The 27426-nt window shown below is 37.4% G+C and overlaps 1 protein-coding gene and 1 pseudogene across 2 annotated transcripts in view; one reads left to right on the top strand and one right to left on the bottom strand.

Moving 5' to 3' along the window:
* TMC1 (transmembrane channel like 1) overlaps positions 1-27426 on the bottom strand; it is a 319210-nt gene that overhangs the window by 156103 nt on the left and 135681 nt on the right. The window lies entirely within an intron of this gene.
* On the top strand, positions 21935-24855 carry LOC134728593 (small ribosomal subunit protein uS10-like; annotated as a pseudogene).

Genomic DNA, 27426 nt, shown 5'->3' with positions numbered 1-27426 from the left:
TAAAAGGCTGGCTGAACTCTGTACACATCTTTACTCTTCCTTTGTAGCACTGCTTTTGTTCACATTAGAGATGCTAATTATTGCTCATTAGCATACATTAGCAAATGTTAATGAGTGTCTTCCAAAGAACAAAAGGCAGTGGGGGCAGGGTAGAGTCAGGGTGAAGGCTTAGCGGTGAGGGAAGGGCTACAACAGAAGAGAGACAAAGAGAAAAAGGAAATGAGAGCAATATAGGACTTAGATTCATAGTTTCCTAAAATTTGGAAGATCTATCTTCCTGACAAAATAGTAATAGCATCAAGAAAAGTGAAATAATTTACTTCATTTTTTTCTATAAAAATAGAAAAAACAAGTCATTAACTAGAATAAATCCATTTTTTTCCTGCTTTTTAGCTGTTAGGAGAAAATCACACTTCATAGGACTTGCTACCTAACCGGGAATATGAGTTAACACAGTCAACACTTAATGAAAAAGAATTCTGAATTCTAGTTATTCTCAATTCATCCTAATTTTTTCTCTCACAGACTCAACTTGCAATATTCAGGAAGACTAAACCTATATATAATTTGTATATGGCATGTAATATAATTAAAATAATTCACATAGAATGTGGTGTACATATTAATTTATATCCTAGAGGAAGTTAGTTAATATTTGAGTACTCCAGTTAAGGATTGACAATGTTAGAATGGAGATTTAACACCTAAAATACTGGAATCAGGAGCACTTCAGCCATCTCTATCTTAGACTAGCACCAGATGGTTTGTTAGTTGGAACAATGCTTATTAGAAGTAAATTTTGTGAAATTAAATGTGATTGAGATGTGTGGATTTGCTAGAAATATTATTTCTGCCCCCTGTCTTTGTATACAAAGGGTCATGTTAGCCTCAATAATCTCATTTTGGAATAGTAGGCACTGTACACCCAGGAATCCCAAATAGTTACTTGTTTTGCCATTTAATGGAGAATTTTTTTATCTGATAAGACCTCTGTGAAATAGGCATACTCCAGTTCCTGCCCATGAAAGGATCAGGGAAAATTTCCTACTTCATTACTATAGATTGAAAGCTTATGTTCCCCAAAATTCATATGTTGCAAGATAACCCCCAATACAATGGTATTGTTAGGTCATGGGATGAAACCTTCATGAATGGATTAGTGCCATTGTAAAGAAGACTCCAGAAACTTTATTCATTCTTTCTACCATATGGAGACACAGCAAATGGATGGCTGTCTATGAAACAGAGTGTAGGCTCTCACCAGACACCAAATCTGCCAGTAGTGCCTGGATATTGGATTTTCCAGCCTCCAGAACTATAAGAAATAAATATCTGTTGTTTATAAGCTGCCTAGTCTATGATATTTTGTTATAGCAACCAAACAGAGTAGGACAATTATATGTTGCACTCTGTACAAATAACAAATGCTCTTGTTTAAGTGAAGCCAGTTGGGCAATAGGAAACAGAAGAAGGTGGATGCGTTGGTAAGAAAGCAAAAGAGAGAGGGGCCTATAGACCTGGGCAAATACTCTGGAGTTAGGAAATAAAGGTCTAGAGAAAAAGAAAGTCTTGAGGGAGAAAGAGAAAACAGAAAATTATGTTTAATAACTTATGCTGAACTCAGTGAGATATTAAACACAAGCATGAAAAAACAAACCCATTTGTCCCAATAAAAAGATCATTGTAAATATGAGAAAAGAATGGGAGACATGCATTGTCATAAGTATGCTAATGAATAGCAGGGGCAAACTGAAAGTCTTTGGGGTCAAACTTATTGGGGGCTTGAAAATGAAAGAACATTGATTAAAATAGCATGAATGTTAGAGGAAAACAAAAGAAAGAAACTAGGTAAATATAGACTTCAGTGGGATGGGAGCTGGGAATGTCACAAACAAACATACTAAGAATTTTTATCTCAACACATAACATACTTGCTTGGCATAGACACTAAAGGTAATATTATTAGAATAAAGAAAAGAATTTATGTGTATGATTCCACTCCTGGGATCATTTTAGCCATGACTGTAAAATATTTTACATGAAGATTACAATCAGAGATTTCTAATTGTCTTATTTTCTGAAGAACATGAAAGTGAAAAGTGGTCAAACCATGTATCTCACAAGGGTCAACTAATTCCTGAGTGAAACTAATGACTTTATGAAAAACATAATAAATATAGTCTATAATAATAGAATTGAGAATATATATATATACATACTACATATAAACAAATACAGCTTTTTTAAAAAGCTAAAAATTAAGATCCTTCTTTGTGCCAAGTACTCTTATTTCATTTTATGCTTGTAATAATATAATATGATAGTTATTACTCACACTGCTTTACTGGTGAGAAACCTGAGGCTCACAAACATTAACTGACTTGCTAAAGTCTGCATAGTAAGAAAGTGGCAGAACTAGAATTCAAACTCGTAGGCATGAGTCTGAATTCTGAAACTCATATTCTTAAATAATATAATTCATTTTTGCTCTAAAATAGAATGTTGTCTTCAATGTGGAAATGGGAAAGCTATCTCAGGATACATATCCAAGATTTATCTGTGCCTGAGGAGACTGACTACTGAGATCAATAAATTCTAGTTAACTCCTTCATTCTAGCAAAGAAACTCTGAATAGACACAGGTCAAATGACTTGACAAAAATCATACAACCAATAAGTGGCATAACCAAGATTTAAATTCTAGTCTTCTATTTCCACCTCCAGGGTTGCTTTCATACCATGCTGCCTCAGTTACATTGATTGCAAAATTTTACCCAAAAGGTGTGAAAGTGTATTGTAAAATCAGCAATGAAAAATGCAAGCACCTCATTTCATGGTGAGTCTGAAATGGAACATGTACGTAGATCCAAATTCAAGTTCCTGCCATCAATGTTATTCTTTACATGGGTAAAGTTTGGTTAAAAACAATAAATATATAAAAATGAATGCACAGACACCACACTTTATTCATCAGGCTAAACACCATTCATATTACAGGATCTTGTTCAGAGTGTTAACACGGCAGATGCTCAATGGTTACTTGATCAATCAATGAGTTAAGCCAGCATGAATACTAAACAGGAACAGACAGGGAAGGTCAAAACATGAGTCTGCATTCAGAGAAAATCATATTGTCAAAAAAGGCAATCCCAACATTTTTCAGTTTGGGTTGTCAGAGTGGGGAAAAATGATAGGGTATTAATAATTGATTGTCTATATCTGAGTCATAGTCTAAGGATAATCTCATCTCTTGTCATTTAGTAAATATATATGGAGCACTTACTCCTTGCCAGGCTGGGTGCCCCATATTGGAGAGAATGCACGGATTAGTAAGAAAGTGTGGAAGTGAATTTTATGTGTCTATTTGGCCGGGCTGAAGTGCCTAGATATTTGGTGAAAGATTATTCTGGGTGTGTCTGTGAGGATGTTGCTGAATGAGATTAACCTTTGCATTGGTAGACTGAGGAAATCAGATTCCTTCCCCTGTGTGGGTGAGCCTCATCTAATCCACTGGAGGCCTGAAAAGAACCAAAGGCTGAGCAAGACAGAATTTTCTCTCTCTGCCTAAAGGTCTCTGAGCTGGGACATCTGTCTTCTCCCCACTTCAGACTCTGAGTGGAACTTACACAATGAGGCCTCCGGGTTCTCAAGCCTTTGGCCTGCAGATTTTGAGACTTTTTAGCCTCCATGAACCAGTTCCTTTGTGTGTGTGTGTGTGTGTGTGTGTGTGTGTGTGTGTGTGTGTGTGTAATTTCTGTTCCCCTAGAGTGCCCTGGCTAACAAAGGAAGTCCTCAAGATTACCTTGATGAAAGCAGTCAAGTACAATAAGAAGACACCTGATATAATTATTTAGTAAATTCCACCAGAGAAATACAGGCAAAAGACCTATGAGAGAGAAAGGGAAAGACAGAGAGAGATCAGGTTCATTAGGGAGTTTCAGGATATTTGCTTTTTGTTATATTTCTTCAAATGTTTCCAGAAACAGGCAGAAGATTAATCAATACACATAAACACACGTTTCAATACCTGATTTCCTTTGGATGAAATCTCAATTTCTTCAAGATCATGGCCATGGAGAACAGAGTTTGTCCTGACTGGCCTAGTACTGAGAAATACGAATAAGAAAGAAGGACTTCTGTTTATCTGGGTCCTGAGATGATTGCATTCATCCACAGAACTAGAAAAGTCAACTCAGAGCTTTCAGGTTGTTGCCTGGCTCTAGGAGAATGAGCCTATGTTTTTGAGTCAGACAGAGACATGTTTGAGTTTTGGCTCTGCTACAATTTTACGCCATCCTGTACTGTGGCTAATTTATTTAAACTCCCTATGCCTTAGTGAAAGGAAGGAATTGTAATTATTGTGTACGGTTGCTGTGAGAACTAAATATAATAATAAATACATGCAATATACTCAATACAGTGCCTGGTACAGAACAAAGGTTTTAATAGTCTACAAGGGCGTTCAAATGCTTTGACACATACCAACACACAAATTTTTGGCATCTTTAATCTAAAATTTTAGGAAGATAAGGAAAACACAACTACTTTGAGCTTTTTCTTAATACCTTAGCATCTACAAGTAGAAATATCCCATAAGATTTAGTCTGAGATGATATTAGAAACCACTTCACCAAAAGATAAAGACTAGGCATAAAATATTACCCTAAATTGGTATTTATTAACTCTCTTGATACTCTTAACTCCAACGCCAATGTCTGCTCTTGATGATGTCAACCAATATTGAAAGAAGAGGCAGCCAAATTCAAACTTGCTGTGCTGCCTTAGCCAATGGTATGCTTCCCCGTCCAATTTTTTCTTGTTACCAATTGGAGGATGAATTCTAGTCCATGCTCAGATTGATCAATAAACAAAGGACCAGCAGTCATTTTGGGTACTAGTCTTTCATTGCCACAGAAATTATAAAATCAGTTCCATACAAAGAAAGAGACAAGAGTCAATGGAGTCTAGATTGGGAGATTTACACGACCTCTCTCAGCCAGCTTCAGAATTCCTTTCCTTGTCAGTACTCTGGCATTCAGAGAACAAATTATTGTAATTGTGTGGCAACAGAAAAGACAAAAAGGCATGGGGTGGGGTCACTTAGTAAGAGCTTGACAGTCTGCCAAGTCTACTAGAAGCTGGGACCTTGTACTTGCTACCATATTCAGTATCCTGATTGTAAGTGATTTTTTTGTTTTCAGTCTAAAGTAATCAATTTTATCTTCATTAAATGCCAGAGGGTTGAGACTGTAATTGTAACTATTACATCATGCAGGGAAGGACAATGGTTTGAGATCTAAACCTAGACTTTTAGCAGCCAGATCAAAAGTAGGAAAGAAAGTTAATGTTGATGAAGAGAGACTCCTCTAAAGGAGCAACAAATACACTCAGGTGCTTTTAATTCACCATTATCCTTTTTTTCCCTCACGTGGGATGGAATCACTTTGGTTATTGGAATAAGCCACATCTTAGTTTTAGACAGTAAGACTAGACTACACTAAACCCATTTTTAGAAATTCAATATCATATATTTTTCAGATGACAGGAGAAATGACTAAAATTCTATTAGTAGCCTCAGAAGCTACTTAGCCTCCCCGATGTGTTCATGTGTTCCCCAAGAAATGAGTTTGTAGCTCATACCCAGCTAGAATAGACCCTCACTTCTGGTTCTTCAAGGTGATCTTACCACTCAGGCATTCATCGAACTGTTCAGCTTCACATCCTGTCTCATGTGTCATGAAATCTTACTATATGTGTATGTGTGCATATGTGTGTGTGTGCATGAGAGAGAGAATTTTAAAGATTTAGTTGAAAGATTTCTGAATCCTGGATTTATTTTCATACTTCTGCATTATTCTTAAGGATCTTACAGTAAGATAGTTCCAAACAACAAATTGTCTCAACTGTGTGAGCTTGGTAAAGCTGTTTGCTCACCCTAAAACACAATTATCATCAATAGCCTGATGGCTTGATATGAGATTAGCTTATTTTTTACTCATCAGCTCAGCCTGGCAGCAATGAGAGTATATTTTAATGGATTCCATGGACAAAGACCATCAATTTTCCTCTTCATTCTGTGGTGTTGAATTCTGCCACTCTCTCCAGACCTCTTCCCCTGTCTCCCAAATCCTGGAGGATTTCTAGCAGGGAAAGGCCAAGGCAATGGATCTCAAACTTTAATAGACATCATTATCACCTGGAGAGCTTGTGAAAACACAGATTCCTGGGCTTTGCCCACAGAGATTCTCGTTCAGTAGGTCTGGGATGGGCCCAGTAATTAGCTTTTCTAAAAAGCTTCCAAGTGGTGCTAAAGCTGCTAGTGGTTGGCAACCACTGTTTAAGGCATCCTGAGGGCATGGGGAAAGTTAATAAGCACCTGCTGCCTTCCTTTAGGAAACATAACTCTCATGACCTAGAAATTGTCTTTCTTTAACTATCTTTATTTCAGTCTCACACTGTCTTGATTACTGTAGCTTTATAATGAGCCCTGAGGGCAAGTATATGTCTTCCAAACTTACTCTTCTTTTTCAAAGATAGTTTGCCTCTTGTAGGTCCTTTGCATTTTCATATAAATTTTAGGATTAGCTTGTCAAATTTTACAAGCATTTTTAAAAGCCTATTGAGGTATTGATTGAGATTCTGTTGAATTATAGACCAATTTAAGGAAAATTAATATCTTCACAGTGTTAAATTTATCTAATTCACAAATGAGGTTTCCATTTATTTCTGCCCTCTTTAATTTCTTACAGCAATGTTTTATAGTTTTCAGTGTTCAAATCTTGAGCCACTTTTGTCAGGTTTGTTCCTAAGTACTTCATAATTACTTTTTCTGATATTATAAATGATATTTTACAATTTTTAATTTCCGATTGCTGCTTGCATACAGTGGTCTGTAGTTTTGTTTTCTTGGAATGTCTTTTTCTGGTTTTGGATAGAGTAGCACTGGCCTCAGGGAGAGTTGGGAAATATTTCCTCCTCTTCAATTTCCTAGAAAAGTTTACGCAGAATTAGAATTACTTTCTCCTTAAATATTGGGTACAATTCTCTAGGGAAACAATCAGAGCTTGGAATACGTTTTGTAGGATAATTTTTAACTATCAACTTAATTTCTTTAATAGATATACAGCTACTAAGATTATCAATTTCTTCCTGAATGAACTTTGGTAGATTGTGTCATATAAGTAATTTGTGCAATTTATCTAAGTTGTCAAATTTATTGGCCTGAGTTTTTTAATCATATTATCTTATTACTCTTTTACTATCTGTAGAATGTGTAATGATGCCACTTTTCTCATTTCTGTCTTCTGTTATTAGATGAATAAATGTTATACTAAAGTTATTTATTTTTGGGTGCTACATATACAGTATGAAAAAAAGGAAATCGTTTCTTCTTGATAAATTCCTAATCAGTCTTGACCAGTGGTTTATCAATCTTACTGATCTGTATAATAACAAGTTTTGGGTGTTATTAAATTTTGTTTTGTTTTGTTTTTCTGTTTTCTACTTTATTGATTTCAGCTCTGGTCTTTAATACTTTCTTCTGCTTATTTTGGATTTATTTGTTCTTGTTTTTCTAGTTTCTTCAGGTAGAAACTGAGATCACTGGCTTGAGATCTTCTTTTCTAATATAGGTCTATACTATTATAAATTTTCCTCTAAATACTGCTGTTGTTGCATCTCAAAAGTTTTGAAATGTGTGTTTAATTTAGTTCAAACACTTTCAAATTTCTATTTTGATTTCTTATTTGACCCTGGGTCATTCAGAAGTATGATATTAGTTACCAAATATTTGGGGATTTGCCAGATATCTTTTGCTATTAATTTCAAACTTAATTCCACTGTAGTTACAGAATATACTTTGTATTAGCTGAATTATTTTAAGTCTGTTGAGATTTATTTATGGCCTAGAATATAGCATATCATGCTAAATATTCTGTGTTCTCTTGAAGAAAATGTGTATTCTGCTGCTTTTAGCTGATGTGTTGTGTGTGTGTGCATATATATATATATACACGTGTGTGTGTGTGTGTGTGTGTGTGTGTTGCCCAGGCTTGTCTCGAATTCCTGAGCTCAAGGCCTGCCAAAGTGCTGGAATTACAGGCATGAGCCCCAAGCCTGGCCCCATAAATATTAATTAATTCAAGGTGATTGATAATATTTTGGAGGTTTTCTGTATCCTTACTGATATTTTTGTCTGTTTATTCTATCAATTATTCAGAAAAAGGTCCTGAAATCTGACTATAACGGTGGATTTGTCTATTTGTATTTGAAGTTATATCAGCATTTTCTTTATGTATTTTAGAGTTCTGATATTAGGTGAATAAATGTTTAAATTTGTTATTTCCTTTTTATAAATTTACATCTATTATTATGAAATAATGAAATAATGTTCTTCATCCCTGGTAGTATTAATATTATTTGCTCTGAAGTCTAATTTACTCAATATTAATATGGCCACTCCACTCTCTTTTTGATTAGTTTAAAATAGTATGTCTTTTTCCATCCTTTTATCTTTTACCTATTTGTATTTTTATACTGCAAGTGGCAATATTTTCTTATAGGCAAGATATAGTTGGATATGGGTATTTTATTCAATTAGACCATTTTTAACTTTTAATTGGGGTGTTTAGGCCATTTACATTTAATATGAATATCTAAGTGATGAGTTTATTCTCTTACCATTTAATATTTTTGCAGATTGAATTAATTTAATTTTATAAGGAATTTAGAAACCATGAGAAAATATTTATATTTCATTAAAAAAACAAAGTCTGTACATCATTCAAATTTTAAAAGTCAGTGAGACACTAAAAAAAGTACTAAGTAATATGTTTCATTTTAGAACAAAATATTATCAGTGGCTCATCATAACTGATATATGAACACAAAAATGCTAAAAAGATGTAAAACTGAATCTCAAAGTGACCCAGTTGGATGAAGGGAGCACCAGTTGTCACCAATGTGGGACTGCCATATATTCTACCAAAGGAAACAAACTACCACTAGGAGAGAAAGATAAGCAAATAAATAAACTTGGGAAGAAAAGGATCCCACAATTCCTGGAATGTTACAGTAAATGGTTTATTTGTTTCTGTTCTTACATGTGTTTCATCTTTCTTCCTTTAAGAAATTAAGTGGATGTGTGAGGGATCCAAGCATATTTCCCAGTTATATCTTATTTTTTCAGTAAGGATAACTTTATATTGAATAAATAATGATTGATACTCCCTGTCATTTCAGCCACTGAATATACTATTAAAATGATTTAACAACTATACTATGCTTTGATTTTTTTTCTTTTTAAAAAACTGTAAGTCAAGAATATTTAAAGAATGAAAGTCTCTTAATTTAAAAAATATACAGTCATCCTTTGGTATCTGAGGGGGATTGATTCCAGGACACCCCTCAAGCCCCTCCTGTATACCAAAATTAATGGATGCTCATGTCCCTACCATTTAATTTTTATTTCTCCCATCTCTTCTTTGTTTTTGCTTTCCTCTTTCAGCCTTCTTTTGGATGAATTGACTTTTCCAATGATTCCATTTTACCACCTTTATGGCATATTATGTACAACTCTTTGTGTTACTATTATAAAGTGGTTGGTTTCAAGTGATGGGTATCAAGATATACTACCCCAAAATGTAACACCTTAGCATGTTAAATATTTTAAGCTGTATGAATTTGAGAAAACTGCAGAAGCAGGACGGTCACTCTGTTCTTCCCTGGCACTTCTCTGAAGCAGATCATAAGTCCCTCATGTGAGAGGTGCCCTCCCTATACCCAGAGAAAAGAAACATCCTTGTCTCTCACGACAAAAGGTCAAGGAGAAAAATCTGAACAAGCAAACCCAGCTAAATTTCCCCCAGTTTACTACCATTAGATCATAACCCCATTGTATTATATGCCCCATTATATTTCTCCATGACTATCCATTCTTCATCAAACCTACTATAAAAATACTCAGATCTGTTTCTTTGAGTCTTCTTTCCTTATGATGGCTACTGTCACATAACACTTATATTAAGTAAACGTGTATGCTTCTGTGTTATTAATCTGTTTTTTGTTATAGTGGCCTCAGCTGTGAACCCAGGATGGGTAGAAAAAGATATTTTTCTTTCCCTAAGAGGGTACAGTGGTCTTTAGTCACAGTCTCTCTTCAAGTGATACTACACCATTTCATACATAGTGTAAAACCTTATACCAGTATGTTTCCATTTCTTTTCTTACAGACTTTATACTACTGTTGTCATACATGCTTTGATGTTCATTAATCCTTCTTCTATATCTAATCTGCTGCGAATCCCGTCTCGCTTATGCTTCATCTCAGATATTATAATTTTCATCTGTAGATATTTTATTTTGTCTTTTTATTTCTTCTGTGTCGTGATTTAATCTTTCCTCTAGCCTCTTGAACATGTGTAATGGCTAGAGTTGGCAGTTATAATTAGCTCTTTGTTTACTAATTACATCATCTGTGTCATTGATGGGGCAATTATGTATAATTGATTTTTCTTGGAATTATGGGTATTTATTTTCATGCTTCTTTATATTCATGGTAATATTTGGTTGCATATTAGACATTATGAATTTTACCTTACTGACTGCTAGATATTTTCATATTCCTATATTCTTCGGCTTTGTTCTGGTATATATTTAAGTTACCTGGAAACAGTTTTATCCTTTAGGGTCTCATTTTTTAAGTTTTGTTAGGATCAGAGCAACATTTGGTCTAGGACTAATTTTTTCTCACTGCTGAAGCAAAACCCTTCTAAGTACTCTACCTGATGTCCCATGAATTTCATGATTTTTATACTCTTTCTGGTGGAAAGAGGAGCTATTCCCAGGCCTATGTGATTCTAAGGACTTGTCCCTCTAAACCTTTTCAGAGGTTCTTTCTCCAGCCACACACATGCACTGATCATGATTCAGCAGAAGAGTCAGCAGGAACACTACAGAAATCCAGAGCTCACTCTCTGTTCAGTTTTCTTTTCTCTGGAACTCTTCCTCATGAATTGCAGCTATCTTTGTACCTGCAGACTTTCAGGTCTCTCTCCTTAACTCAGAAAGAGCAATAGTTTCCATTCACAACCCTTCTCTCTGCACCCTGGCCTGGAATCTCTCTCCAGGCAGTAAACTGGGGCAATCACAGGCTCACCTAATTTGTTTTCCCTCTCTCAGAGGTCATTATCCTTTGTTGTCTGAGGTATAATGTCTTGAAAACTGTTGCTATATATATCTTATCCAGTTTTTATTTATTTCACATAAAAGAGTAAATTCAGTATCTGTACCTCATCTTAACCACATTGAGAAATCTCTTTGTGCTAACTATTCTAGAGGTCTCTAAGTTAAGTTCTTTTTTTCAAGTCATATGGAAAAAACAAAAAATGAGTCAAGAGACTAGCTATCTCTTACCCTTTCTCTTTTGTTTCACATCTGCTCATCCCGGGTATCTGGGATTACAGGCCTCAGCTTCCTGGGTATCTGGGATTACAGGCGCCCGCCGCCACCTCAACCAGCTAATTTTTGTATTTTTAGTAGAGACAGGGTTTCACCATATTGGCCAGGCTGGTCTTGAACTCCTGACCTCAGGTGATCTGCCCCACCTCAGCCTCCCAAAGTGCTGGGATTACAAGCGTGAGCCACTGCACCCAGCTGTATTATCTTTTAAAAGGGCAAAATTGTGTTATGTTTTTGTTTTTTAAAAATGAGTTGTAGGGAGACAAAAACTGAGAGAAAATTTTGAGGAAAATATACAGAAGGTCTGAAGTTACTGCTTAGCTATTTCTTTAAGGATCTCACACAAGCTGTTCTTTGCTTGACCCTGGCAGTTATAAAACATAGCCCTGTGTCTCTAGGAAGAAGGCCTGGATTATAAAATATCATGAAAAAACAGGAATCGAACATCCAGAATTTAGTAAACATTATTTTAATCCCACAGTATTAGGAAAAAAGGAGCCAACGCCATAAAATATTAATAGTGCTCTCTTCGATAGAGGCTAAAATGTTCTATCTTGTAATAGAGCTCAGGACCGGACTTTTAGAGAAAAATGATGAAAAGTTTAGAGAGAAGTGATGGCAAAGGGTTCTAGTTAATTAACTCTACTGTCTCTTGGTTACCAAATTAAGGGAACTCAGTTGGACTATTCTATTCTTAGATCAGGTTCATGTGATGATCCTCATTGTACAGAGAAGAAAACAGAAGCAGAAAGAGCTCCAGATAATTCACTCGTTAATTCACTCAGTCAACAAGAATACACTTAGTGTCTATGGAGACAAAGCACTAAGAGGGGCTGTGTGGTTCAGCTGAAGGAGCACAGGATTATTCTCAGAATCAGACAGACCTGCGTTCAAAACCTAGCTCTGCCTCCTAAAAAATTATGACCAGACAACTTTTTAACCTTTCTGACCATCAGCTTTCATTTCAACAAATTATGAGAACAAATAACATCATAGGAATGTTGTGATCATTAAATAAGTTAAATGCTAAAACCCATAAGTAAAAATATTATACACTAGGCATTGCCTGATATATAAAAGGCACTCGAATCTACACTAATCTAATGAAATCTGGAGAGCTATAAAGTAAAAAAGGATATTTTTCTTTTATTCCAAAATGTCACAATCTAACTAGGAAAAAAGATATTAACAAGTAAAATGATTGGTGTGAGGTAGAATATAACTAAGTACTGTGATTTTTAATGTCAAAGATAGGAACTGAGAGAAAGAAGACATTCCAGGCAGCTGAAAATGAAGAGAGAAGGCTGAATGAAAGAAGTAGACTTCAATTGAGTCTCTAGATGTAAAGAGGTTAGAAGTCATCACTCCCATCCTAAGAAGAAAAACGCTGAACAAACTGGAAATCAATGGCTCTTCTTAATTCTGCTGACAGAATTGATAGAGAGAAAGGATAGCCTCATTGAGGTAAGAAGAGGCAGGGATTTATAACAATAGGTGCTGTTGTCTGACTGTTTTACTGCTAAGCAATTTAAAAATTGCCAGGATTAAAAATGCCCAGAGTTCTCAGAGAAACCCAACTGGTGCGTGTGTTATTATCTCAATTTTAAGCAGACTAAATGAATAAGTCCATTTAAAAATGGTGAATTGTATTTATGTGTTTGTTGTGACTACATCCCAATATCCAACTACATTTGGTAGTGAAAGAATTGTAAAAGGTATGTATACCCACAAGACAAAAAGGAAGGAACATGAGCAGGTGAGAGATTTCTACATCTTTTTGAAAATATGAAAACAAGGAAGAGATTTTTGGTTTATCCAGGAATAAGAATGTAGTGAGCTGGCAGCCAGGAAGAAGGAAGCTGACTTACATTGCAGAATCTAAGGATCAGATTTTAGAGGTTCTGGGGAGGGAAAGGGCAGTGAACAGACACGGGGTAGAAAATTCACTGAAACCGAAAGTCAACCTGGAATTTCCTTTGCCACTCTCACCTTACTGAGGATGCAAAAGCAGCCAGAGATGGAGAAACCCAAATCTACCAGTTATCACTAGTTCCCCTACCCTGCTTTATTTTCCTCAAAACAGTCACCATCTGACATTACTTTTTTTGGTTGTTTTGTTTGTTTGTTTGTTTGTTTTGAGACAGGGTCTCACCCTGTCACCCAGGCTGGAGTGCAGTGGGGAGATGTTGGCTCACTGCAACCTCTGTGTCCTGGGCTCAAGTGATCCTCCCACCTCAGCCTCCTGAGTAGCTGGGACTACAGGCACACGCCACCATGTGTTTCGTTTATTGTTTGTTTTGTTTTGTTTTGTTTTGTTTTGGTAGAGATGGGATTTCCCTATGCTTCCCAGGCTGGTCTCAAACTCCTGGGCCTAAGTGATCCTCCCACCTCAGTCTTCCAAAGTGCTGGGATTACCGGCATGAGGCCACCACGCCTGGCCGTGACATTATGTTATCTACTTATTTGTTAATTGATCCACTGTTTATTTTCCCCACAAGCAAATAAGCTTCTGGGAAGGCAGGGGCTTTGTTGGTCTTCAACTCTTTATTGCCCATGCTTGGCAAATAATAGGCACTCAGTCAGTGTTTGTGATATGAATAAATGAGTGACCCCAGCAATAATATTAACAATAGTTATACTGTACAAGAGTGACATTAGATGGTAATTTCCTTCCAGTCTCAGATTTACCACATTTCCCCCTGTGTCTTGGAGCCTTTTGATTAGTATAGGAAATTTGTCCAAGAGGAAGGAAGAACATTAGCAAAGTCACAAAGAAGAAGGAAGTACAAGGCATGAAGGGAACAGAGATTTGCCAGGCTAGATTAGAACCACCTCTGTAGAGTGCTCCCCCAGTGTCCTTAGAGAAGGTCCTATATTACTCATTGCATCTCTCATGCCTCTGAATATTAAAGCACTTTTTCTTCCCTTTCCTTCCTTTTTTTTTTTTAATAGAGACAGGACAAGGTCTTGTTATGTAGTGCAGGCTAGTCTTGAACACCTGCCCTCAAGCAATCCTCCCGCCTTGGCCTCCCAAAGTGCTGGGATTACTGGCGTAAGCCACGCTGCCTGGCCTCAAAGTATGTTTTAAATCTAACTATTATAAACCTTTCCTTTCAAAATTTCTGATATTTTAATTTGCTGCCTTCTCACTAAAACATTTATGTAGTCTGGTTGCTCTGCTTTTCACATAACCCAAGCTCCTCCATTCAGAGAAGATGCAACCAAAGGCCATGGAGGAACTGTGGAGGGAACTGTGAGCCATGTTCTCCACTTCTGAAAGCCATCATGCAGGTCATTCTTCTTCATGGAGAAAGCAAAGTTCACTTGCTTGTGAGTGGGAAAATGTTCCCTCCCAGAAGCTGGTGTTGGTAGTGCATACATCTACAGCCTTCACCTACATCTAAATATACATCAGGAGAAATTTAGTAGGCAACAAAAAGCTAAGCAGAATTTTAAAATAAAGCAAACTAACTGAAGGCCTGTTAGATTAATCTCTGTAAACTAAGGTATCGTGGTGCCAGACGTAACATTCAGGTCTCCTGACTAGAGCCTGAGTCACCAGTTGTCAGACTTGTGAATTCCAAAGAGGAGCTTGCCCTGGTTTATTTCAGCTTGCCAGGGCTTCCACCCATCCATCCCAGGCCATTGGAATGCAGTGCTAAAGCACCCTGGATTTGATATTCTATGTGTGAAATATCTTTGTACCACTTTCTGTAGCAACCTATCTAAATCAGTCACCAAATCTAAAAATAGACATTCTTCCTTAAGTTATGGCTTTGAGTCCATATAACCAATGGAGGAAAATAGTACCAGAGTCCAACCTTTTTTTCTAACACCTCCACTAAGCAGGAACTAAGAAAAGGAGTGGGGACCTAGACTAGAAATATCTCTTCTTATACCCACCTGAAAGCAGCTCTCAGAAGATGTCATAAAACCAAGGTTCACACCACTCATTATTCAAGTACCTCATACAATTGACCATCCACTCAATAAATACAGTCACGTACCACATAACGACACTTCAGTCAATGACAGACCACATACACAAAGGTGGTATCATAAGATTATAAAGGAGCTAAAAAATTCCTATTACCTACTGACATTGAAAGGGGAGAGTTCCCTGATCCCCCTTGCAGACATGTGGAAGGGGTGTGGCTCATCTGTTGTGCAGTCGCTGCTGTGCAAGCCTGTTATAGGAGAGGGAGCATGTAGACAGATAGGTGCAGGAGCCAGGGCAAGCACTTTTGGGTTCCCATCCCACGGTGGCATCTAGGGGTGTGTGCCTGTGACTCTCAAAGCCCCAGTGGGTGTGCTACAGTGCTCTTTTAGCTCCGCCATCCGCAGATGGCTTAAGTGTTAACCAGCTCAGTGCCCTCTTGGTACCCAGGTTCTTGTCCAGTGTCCAGGAAGAATCAAGTCACACATGAACTTGAAGGATGGTGAATGTGAGGATTTTACTGGGTGATGGAGGTGGCTCTCAGCAGGATGGGTGGGGAGCTGGAAAGGGGATGGAGTGAGAGATGATCTTCCCCTGGAGTTTGGCTGTCCTGCAGCTGATCTCCTCTCTGACCATCCCCATCCAAACTCCTCTTGACATTCAGATGCTCCTTCTCTTCTCTCTTTCTCTGCAGCACCACTCTTCTGCTCCTCTGCTCTTCTGTTTGTCTGCTCATCTGCTCATCAAGCCTGGGATTTGGGGTTTATATGGATACAGGACAGAGGGGCATGGCAGGCCAAAAGGCAACATTTGGATGCACAAATAGGAATGCCTATTCCCATTTAGGACTGCAGGTTTCCAGGCTTGGGAGTAAGGCTTTTGCCAGGGAACTGCCCTCTTCTACCCAGTATTTCCCTGTCTCCTGTTTGTATCAACATGGTAGCTCTGGTAATGTCATAGATCAACACATTACTCATATGTTTGTGGTGATCCTGGTGAAACACACCTACTGCACTGCCAGGCATACAAAAATGTAGCACAATTAGGTATAGTACATAATACTTGATAATGATAATAACCGACTCTGTTACTGCTGTATTTACTGTACAATACTCTTAATCATTATTTTAGAGTGTACTCCTTCTACTTGTAAAAAAGGAAATTAACTATAAAACAGCCTCAGGCAGGTCTTTCAGGAGGTATTCCAGAAGAAGGCATTGTTAACACAGGAGACGAGAGCTTCGTGTTATTGTCCATGAAGATCTTCCACTGGGACAAGATGTGGAGGTGGTGGATAATGACATTGATGATCCAGACCCTGTGTAGACCTAGGGTATTGTGTTTCTGTCTTCATTTAAATTAAAAAGTTTAAAGGGAAAAAATAAAAATAGAAAGCACTTATAGAATAAGTATATAAAGAAAATATGTTTGTACAGTTGTACAAAGTGTGTTTTATGCTGTTATTACAAAAGAGTCAAAAGTTCAAAAAAATTAAAAACTTCAAAAAGTAAAAAATTTATAGTAAGCTAAGGTTAATTTGTTACTAAAGAAAGAAAAATATTTTTAATAAACAGTATAGTCTAAGTATATGGTGTTTATAAAGTCTACAGTGAAACCACCTTTGCAAACGTTAACAGTGACAAAATTATGACAGTGAAAGAGATCTAAACTAACAGATTCCATCTTGTTTCTAACCTCCAAGCTGCCCTTGTCCATTCCTGGGGACAGGTCCAACTAACTTTGGGAGGAACTTAGTTTATAGTTTAACTTTGAAACAAAGATGATAACAGCCCTTTCCTTAAATAAACCCCCTTCTTTCCTGGGGACTAGGCTGCCTTTGTAGGACTAACAAATTAGCCACAAGATTTGCAACTTCCCCAATTACTCCTGCAAATAACATCACTATTACAGAACCTAAGATTGGTCTTTTGAGATGTCTTTTCAGGTTTTTGCATTTCTGACAACTGGTGGCCCCACCTGGACCCACCAACCAGTCCTGTGGCCCCACCAAGGAGCAAATTCTAACACCTCCGCTAAGCAGGAACTAAGAAAAGGAGTGGACTTGAGAAATGCATGAGGACCATTTTCCACATCCCTACGATTGTTATCTCCAACCAATCAGCAGCACCATTCCCTGGCCCTTCAAACTATCCTTGAAAAACCCTACCCTCTGAATTTTCAGGGAGACTGACTTCAGTAATAGAACTCTAGTGTCCCATTCAGCTGGCTCTGTATGAATTAAACCCTTTCTCTACTGCAATTCCTGGTTCTTGATAAATTGGCTGTATCCAGGTAGCAGGCAAAATGAACCCATTGGGTGGTTACAAGAACATATCCCAGTTGTTAAGCAACACATGACTGTATTTATTAAGTCTTAACTCTTGTTGTGGCAGTAGGGATACATGTTATAAAAAGTTAGCCATATCCCTGCTTTCCAAGATTTTCTAGTATAATCATTAAGATAACTTACATCCTGAAATTTCTGGAGAAGTGCTGATTACAAGTGTTTTATGGCTAAGATATATTGTTACAGAATTTTTCATTTTTTTCTTGAAAAAGCAACAAAAGTTTGAATCTGTTGTTTATTAATTAGTGAGCACACTTGTTTTCAAATCATTTAAAAAACACAAAACAAAATCCTTTAAATGCTATTAAACATCAAAATATAAAAGATGAGATCTGATACACGCAAAAACTTCCTAAAGAGACAGAATGGCTCCCAGGGCAGAATAAGCAGCCAAAATGATGGTATTGATACACTTAAAGAAAAAGAGGCCAGGCACAGTGGCTCACACCTGTAATCCCAGCACGCTAGGACGCCGAGGCCAGTGGATTACCTGAGGTCAGGAGTTCGAGACCAGCCTGGCCAACATGGTGAAACCCTGCCTCTACTAAAAATACAAAAAAAAAAAAAAAATTGCTGAGTGTGGTGGCGCACATCTGTGATCCCAGCAATTCAGGAGGCTGAGGCAGGAGAATCGCTTGGACCGGGGAGTTGGAGGTTGTGGTGAGCTAAGATCGTACCACTATACTCCAGCCTGGGTGACAGAGCAAGACTCTATCTCAAAAAAAAAAAAAAAAGAAAAGAAAAAGAAAATGTGTCAAAGGAGATGTAGTAGTTGGAAAAAGAAGCACAGGAAATGGCAAGTGAAAGAAGAGACCATGTTAGTGCTTATTAAATGTTACCCAGTGGAAACAGATCCAGATCCTGGGGAAGATAAGCCCTTCCAATGTTTTTCCTTCTGTTGGCAAAACTGGAATATTCCATCAGACCTAGCTGAACTATCCCTCGAGTCTATCAACCTGTTTTGCTCTTGATCAAGGGCTCTCCAAGCAACGCTTGCATCATAATCTGGTTCCCCATGTAGACTTTCTCTAGGCTAACAATGTGCTGGTCAGCAGACACAAACCAGCTATGAGTTTAGCAACTACCCAACTGACCACAACAAACTCACCTCATCCTTGGACTTTTTCAGATTTGCAACCTAACAAAATGTAATTTAATTTCAAAAATTTGTTTTAAAAAGTATAAAAGGAAACTCAAAATTAAGAAAAATTATCTGACCAAGTGCTTCAATATTTAGTCTAGAAAAAAGTGGTCAGTAGTCATATAAGGAACATAAATAATATCTCCATGCCAAAGCACTTGGAGATGAGTCACATGTAACTGGTGCATACTTAATACCACAGAAGTATGAAAGGGAGAAACTATGTCTTACTGAGGAAATCCAGGAAAGCAACACAGAGGAGGCAGTAATCAAGTGAGGCTTGAAGAATGAGCAGAGTGATGATAAGCAAAGACCTAGAGAGGCTAAGGTGATTGCTCCAGTCAAATAAAATGTAGAGAGTGGAAAAAGTGCTGGGCATGCAGGCAAACAGTTTAGATGTGGACTTAAAGTAAAACTAAGTTTAAACGGTAGAATAAGATGACACAGCTGCTTGAGAAGTATAAATGCCACATGGCAGCAATGCAAAGCCATCTAATCTTTATAATAAAGAGGAAACATCATGGAGTGAGACTCTAGGAATCAGGCAAGGCAAGAAAACATGATCCATGGCTGAAAACTGAAAAGCATAATTTTAACTCCCAATCATTTACATTCTTTTTGTTTGTTTGTTTTTGAGATGAGTCTTGCTCTGTTGCCCAGGCTGGAGTGTGGTGGCGTGATCTTGGCTCACTGCAACCTCTGCCTCCCAGGTTCAAGCGATTCTCCTGCCTCAGCCTCCCAAGTAGCTGGGACTACAGGCGCGTGCCACCATGCATGGCTAATTTTTTGTATTTTTCTGGTAGAGACAGGGTTTAACTGTGTTAGCCAGGATGGTCTCGATCTCCTGACCTCGTGATCCGCCCGCCTCAGCCTCCCATACGTTCTTATATAAGGTATTGATAATTTCCATCCAACTACTTGGATGAATGCAAGCTAAAATGAAAAGGGAAGGACAAGGGCTTGAGAGTACTGGAACCTGGATCAGAATGACATTATTGTAATACGGGGAAGCCACAGGAGGATACAAACTTGGGATACTTCGTAATTTTGACTGGGTCTTCCAAGCATCTCCCGCACAGTTCAGGAGATATTTTTGCAAGAAGAGCCTTGTCTATTCATATTGCCATAAAGATATGAAAACCTAGAATACATCTATTTTCTACTAATTCAGTAGAAGGTTATTATGGCCAAGATGTATCTATATGCAAAATCTTCTATGTGCAGCCTGAGAAACTCTGGAATGCTCTGAAAAAATTTTTGTGCATTTGGAGGAGTTGGAACAGATGTAGAAAGACAAGAAAACTCCTCTCTTCTTTGAATCAAAAATAAAAGGTTATTTTTTTCAAAGGCAGATAGAATTGAAGGAGAAAATGCTATTGTATTACTCATTGCCTCTCCAAAACCCGTTGTTTAAGAACTGGACAGCTGACCTGAATGTAGAGTTCAAGGAAAAGGAAATACATTTGAGGTAGAGAATTCAATTTCTCAAACTCACCATGTGTGAAGCCTCAAGCTAGTTGCAAATTTAACTTGCATACAATATTGTCCATGAAGTGAAAAATCAGAAAAATAGTCACTATTGCTGAGAAGTCTGTTTAATTGTTCATTACCCAGGAAGTGTCATGGTGCTTCATAAATGAGGGATCCATATTCAGTTCAGACTTTAAGCAAAGGAGAGCATTAACATCAAAAGGGTATGAAGCCACTTCAATCCACACAGTGCGTTGATGATCTTCCTCCTCAAGGAGAAGGACAGGCAGGAGGAATGAGGTAGACTATTAGCACTCAGGTGTAGAAAATGATGTCATATTAGGCAGTCATTCTCAAAGTTAGAAAGCAATGATTTTGAACTCTGTCATCAGCAGTTAAGGCCCAGGAATCTCAAACAGAAACCCCGACTAACATCAGATCATCAGCAGAACAGAGTGCACAAAAGAGTGGATTAGCTGCCCCATTAGAAATTCTTTAGTTCTTTCTCATAAAAGTTCTAACGAGTTACCTTAAGAGGAAGAACTAGATATCTTATTAAAACCTGCTATGTGCCCTACTAACTATAATTATAGTTCAGTTCAACACATGAAGGATATTTGTTTAAAGAGTAAACAAACTCCACATAGTATTTGTTTGTTTGTCTGTTTTTGGACACAGGGTCACACAGGGTCTTGCTCTGTTGCCCAGGCTGGAGTGCAGTGGTGCAATCTTGACTCACCACAGCCTCCCCCTTCCAGGTTCAAGTGATTCTCATGCCTCACCCACCCCAGTAGCTGGGACTACAGGCACATGCCACCACACCTGGCTAATTTTTTATTTTTAGTAGAGATGGGGTTTCACCATGTTGGCCAGGCTGGTCTTGATATCCCGGCCTCAAGTAATCTGCCCACCTTCGCCTCTCAAAGTTCTGGGATTATAGGCATGAACCACCACTCCCGGCCCAAACTCCATCTTTAACCTGGCTCCACTGAATTTCACTTTTCCACCCCTGGATAACATGGCAGAAGATCCTGTAGCTTTCTTGTTATTTTCAGTTGCAGGAACCACCTCATTTTGAGAATTCAGATTCATTTTCAGGTATTCAAATATCCAGTCCAGTCTATATTAAAACTGTAATCTCACATCCTATTCCAAGCTCCTCTCCTCTACCTACTCATGCCAGGAACTGAGGCTTGGAGACCTAAGTGCGGAAGTGAATATAGGCATCTTTTTGACCATTTCTTCTGATTTATATTTCCTCTCCACTCATCATGAGGCTTCTGGATCTCATGTTGTCTGGGCTAATAGAGTAAATATTAGAAGAAGGGCAAAAAGTTAAGCACTTTTGCTCACACTATGTGGCCATCATGCCCTTGTGCTAGCATCTGTGGCTATTGCCTGGAAAAATTTGTAAGTTCTTCAGAGCCACTCCCTTTTTCCCTGAGGGAATCTTCACTCTATGATTTATTGACTTAGATTACGTATTTTCCCGAAGGCCTTTTGTAACACCCCAACAGTTCACCCCATCAGCTCCTTCTGTGTCTGCAAGACCCTCACTCTAGCAAGCACTCTTCTTGGGAGAATAATCATCAGAATTTCTGAATCTCTCTTACTTTTTATTGCATGTACTTGGCTCAGAAGGAATACATGAATTCTTGCTTTTGAAAAAATAACAGAAATGTAAGAAGCTGTTTTCAATAATTCTGTTCTATAAAACATATTCCTATGCGTAGGTACTACATGTTATACACGTTTAGCAAAAGTTGTCTAGGATAGAGAGTTAAAAATTAGCTAGAAAGAAGGAAGGAAGAAAAGAGTTAAAAGAGTTAAGGAATAGAAGCTAGGATTTATGGAACTCTACCCGTATGTCAGGGCCTGCACTGCAAAACAGGTATTATCTCCATTTTGTAGATGAGTAAGTTAGACTGAAAGAGATGAAATGTTTAGTTGTGGTGAACAACCATAGTTTTTTTTTTTTTTTAGATGGAGTCTCGCCCTCTCACCCAGGTGAAAAAATACACAGTATATATTGCTTCTACAATTCAATTGATACTTTATATCCTGCACCCCCAATTTTTTTTTACTGTGGTCCTAAACTACCTTTCAATTTTTCTAAGTATTTGTTCCGTCTGCCCAGATAGATTATGAGCTTCTCAAGGAGTGTCTATTACACTTTTTGTTGTATTCAGTAATCAACATATATTGAATATTGTGTTAAATCCATTAAAATTAAAAGTACACAGCTTGTTCAAACACAAGAGGATATGAGGATAATTTAATCACTGTGCTGGTAGATATGAATCTGCATTGATGGGAACTGACTTTTCCCCATACCACAGCCTGAACAGAAGGAAGAATTCTCATATACTAATATGAAATATTTAAATTAGTACTAAAAATTAATTTCTAAATTGAAACAATTGTTAAACTATAGACTGTGTCATGACTGATATGGTGGAGGAGCTTAAGAGATTTGGCTTCTGCATAGCGATACTTTTCATTGTCTAGGACAATTTTGGCTTGGATTCTTTTAATTTTGTCTCATTGTAAAGTTATGGACTTTACAACCCTTCTTCAAGTTTCTCCAAGACCTATAAAGACATTAGACAAAAGCGGAATTTCATCTATCTTTTCCTATTATAACATACCATATGGATACACCCAAGATTTATAAATTTTGTCATATGGAACTCAGATACTAAAAATCTATTATATTTGGCAAAAACCAGAACTGAGAGAACCACCCAAAACTGAAAAATATATTTTGAAGATATTCTCATTTACCTGTTTACATCATGTAAAATTATGATAACTAAAGGGAATCCTCAAATAATTAAGTGAAAGCATATTATAAAAAAAAACAGTATTGGAATTCTGCTCCCAGCCACAAAGCAGTAACTAGGAATGCATTTACCTTCTTACCTTAAGCAACTAGAAAGCCAGACAAAATATATGAAACATCTTTCTTCAGGCATTGTTCAATAGGCAATTACAGTGATCTCTGAAAGGGAAGGAAATGAGATGACCCTGATGTTGCCTGATCTTTTTGCCTGAGGAGAGTTTCTAGGCTGCAACATGGGCAGGGGAAACCCAAACAGTGGCTTGTGGTCTCACTGAGTTGAGGAGACATAGTTCTGATTTCAGGGAGTTTCACACACTTAGAATTTGTGGGATAGAATAACAGAAACAGTGATACAGAGAGAGCTCTGGAGATCTTTGAATCCTTTCAAACTTTGGCTGAATACCGCTGTGTGCATAGGTGTGTGGTAACTACTAAGGCCAGGGAAAGAACTATCAGAACAGAGTATGCAGAACAGTGTCCAGACCTTACAAGAATCAGGAATAGCTTAGGCTACCAACCAGTCAGAGGAGAAAGACCTCCTATCTCACAGAACATGAGACCCTTCAGAGGGCTATTTCCTAGATCAAAGTAGCCCTGCTCTGAATTCACCCTAACAAATCTTAAAAGCAAATCTCAAAAGCATCCAGCTAATTCCAAGAAACTTATCTGCATCCCGGAGGGGGGAAAAAAAAGAAATCCAACAATATTTAAAGGAATACAGAAAAATCCAGGACACAAAAATGTAAAATTCATTATATCCAATTGTAAATGAAGTTCACTTTTATAAATTTTCTTTGATAAAAAAAATTACCAAGTAAGCAAAGAAGTAGGGAAAATATTGCCTCCCAACCAGAATAGTAATCAAATCAATCAATAGAAACAGATATAGTAATTTCATAGATGATAGAAGTAACAGATAACAACAGTAAAACAATTATTGTAAGTATACTCCAAACGTTCAAGACAATGAGAAAGATAAAAAAACGTTTTCAAATACAAATCAAACTCTGCAGATAGAAAATACAATATTTGAAATGAGAAACATACTGGATAGGATGAACTTTAGATTAGATATTGGCCCAAAAAAAAAGGCACCAAACTTGAAGACAGATTTTATCCAAAATGAAACAGAAGGAAATTAAGATTTTAAAACATGAAACACCTCTTTGAAGAAGAGGTGGTCGTAGGTGGTGCGGAGCTCTGATCCGCCCGCACCTGCTCCTGACTCACCACTGTTCACTCTTGCCGGAACAAGCAGGTCAGGAAGCCGCGCAGCAGTGATGGCTTTTAAGGATACCGGAAAAACACCCACGGAGCCGAAGGTGGCAATTCACCGAATTCGAATCACTCTAACAAGCTGCAACGTAAAATCCCTGGCGAAGGTGTGTGCTGACTTGATCAGAGGAGCAAAGGAAAAGAATCTCAAAGTGAAAAGACCAGTTCAAATGCCTACTAAGACTTTGAGAATCACTACAAGAAAAAACTCCATGTGGTGAAGGTTCTAAGCCATGGGATCATTTCCAGATGAGAATCCACAAGCGACTCATTGACTTGCACAGTCCTTCTGAGATTGTTAAGCAGATTACTTCCATCAGTATTGAGCCAGGAGTTGAGATGGAAGTCACCATTGTAGACGTTTAAGTCAACTATTTTAATAAATTAATTACCAGTTGAAAAATTTAAAAAAAATGAAACAAGCATCAGTAATCTTTTGAATGATTTTTTTTTTGATACGGATTCTCGGTCTGTCGCCCGGGCTGGAGTGCAGTGGCGCGATCTCAGCTCACTGCAGGCTCCCCCTCCCGGGTTCATGCCATTCTCCTGCCTCAGCCTCACAAGTAGCTGGGACTACAGACGCCCACCACCATGCCTGGCTTATTTTTTGTATATTTAGTAGAGACTGGGTTTCACTATGTTGACCAGGATGGTCTCGATCTCTTGACCTGCCAAAGTTAGGAAGTCTGGGATATTTGTCATTGGAGTCCCAGAAGGGAGAGTCAGAAAAAAATGAGAAAATAATGGCACAAAGTTAGGAATAGTCAGACTACTCATCAGAAACTATGGAAGAGTGAAATCCTTAAAGCACTGAAGGGAAAAAAGGGACTAGCAACCTGTAATTGTATGTACCGTGTTAGTCCATTCTCATGCTGCTATGAAGAAATACCTGAGACTGGGTAATTTATAAAGGAAAGAGGTTTAATTGACTAACAGTTCAGCAAGGCTGGGGAGACCTCATGAAACTTACAATCATGGCAGAAGGTGAAGGGGAAACAGGCACCTGCTTCACAAGGTGGCAGAAAGGAGAAGTGCAAGCAGGGGAAATGTCAGACACTTATAAAACCATCGGATCTCATGAGACTCACTCATTATTAGGAGAACAGCATGGGGCGAACGGCCCTCATGATCCAATTACCTCCACCTGGTCCCACCCTTGACACGTGGGGATCATGGGGATTACAATTCAAAATAAGATTTAGATGGAGACACAGAGCCAAACCATATCATATGTCCATCAAAAAACTTTCAAAAATTAGCTAAAGGCTTTTTCAGACATACAGAAGTTCAGATAATCATTGCCAACAGATCTGTACTACAAAAAAATACTAAAGGTAGTTATTCAGGCAGAAGGAAAAGTATACCAGATAGAAATTTGGATCTCAAATATGGAAGAAAAAAAAAACAATAAAAATGGCAAATACATGAGAAAATATGAAAGACTATTTTCTTATTTTTAAAAATCTCTTTTAAAGAATTTAATATTTAAACAAAAAGCAATAATGATAGATTGTAGAGTTTATAATATATACAGAATAAAATGCATGAAAACAATAGCAGCAAGTACAGGATGGGGAACTGATATTTTTACCACTGTAAGGTTCCTAAAACATATGTAAGGGGTATACCATTATTTGATGACAGACTGTGATAAGTTAAAGATTTATATTGTAAACCCACTAAAATGGAACAACAAAAAAAAAAATTTATAGATAATATACCAATACTGAAAATGGAATAAAATAAAAAATACTTACTCTAAAGGAAGAAAAGAGAATGAAGAACAAAGAATAGATGGAGACAAAAGAAGATATAAAAGCATGTTAAACATCATTAGTCATTAGGGAAGTGCGAACTAAAACTACAATGAAGTACCACTACACATTTTCTCAAAAGGCTAAAATTTAAAAGATTCACTCTTAATTCCAGGTTTTGAATGAGGATGAGGATCAACTGGAAATCTCATACACTGCTGGTGAAAATGCAAAATTATATGTAGCCACTTTGGAAAATCATTTGGCAGTTTCTTATGAAGTTAATCAAACACTTACTGTACAACCCAGCAATTCCAACCCAAACATTCACACAGACTTCTATTCAAATGTTCATATCAGCTTTATTCATAACAGCCCCAAATATAAAACAACTGGAATGTCCATTAACTGGTGAATGGATAAACTGTGAACCACGTATACAATAGAATACTACTCAGCAATAAAAAGAAACAAATTATTGATACACCCAACAATGTGGATAAATCTTAAAAGCACTATACTAAATGTAAGAAGTCAGGCACAAAAGAGTACTTACTATACATTTCCATTAATATGAAATTCTAGAAAATGCAAACTAATCTACACTGACAAAAAGCAGACTAGCAATTGCTTGGGTCTAGAGGTAGAGTATATGGGTGGTGGGGTGTAGAGAAGGAAGGAATGTGTGGATTTATTCCAAGAAGGCATGAGGAAACATTTTGAGGTGGCGGAAATCTTTATCATGATTTTTATAATGTATATACATTTGTCAAAACTTGTCAAATTGTCATTTTAAATGTATATAGTATATTGTGCCTAAAGTATACTAAGGCTGATTTTAAAAGTGGGATGAAAGAAAGAGAAATAAAGGAGTGTCACCATTTTATCAGCCAAAGGAATAGCATAATGCTTTTGAGATTCATCTACATTGTTAGATGTATCAACAGTTTTTCTTTTTATTGTTGAATAGTAACCTATGGTATGTAAGTTTCATAGGTTTTTTGTGTGTCTATTCACCTGTTGATGTCCATCAGTCATTACTGACGAACATTTCAAACCCAAGGAGTGCTGCCACTTCAGAGGAATCCTGAAAGCACAAACCAGGTTAGGAACAAATGTGTCAATGTTCCTAATTTTCATAGGCTCTTTATAGCTGGCATAGCAATGTGCCTGACTCTGGTTTTATTTCAATAATTGTTCTGTA

The sequence above is a fragment of the Pan paniscus genome, chromosome 11, assembly GCF_029289425.2.
Source record: "Pan paniscus chromosome 11, NHGRI_mPanPan1-v2.0_pri, whole genome shotgun sequence".
Lineage (NCBI taxonomy): Eukaryota > Metazoa > Chordata > Mammalia > Primates > Hominidae > Pan > Pan paniscus.
This window is presented reverse-complemented; position numbering and strand designations above follow the sequence as displayed.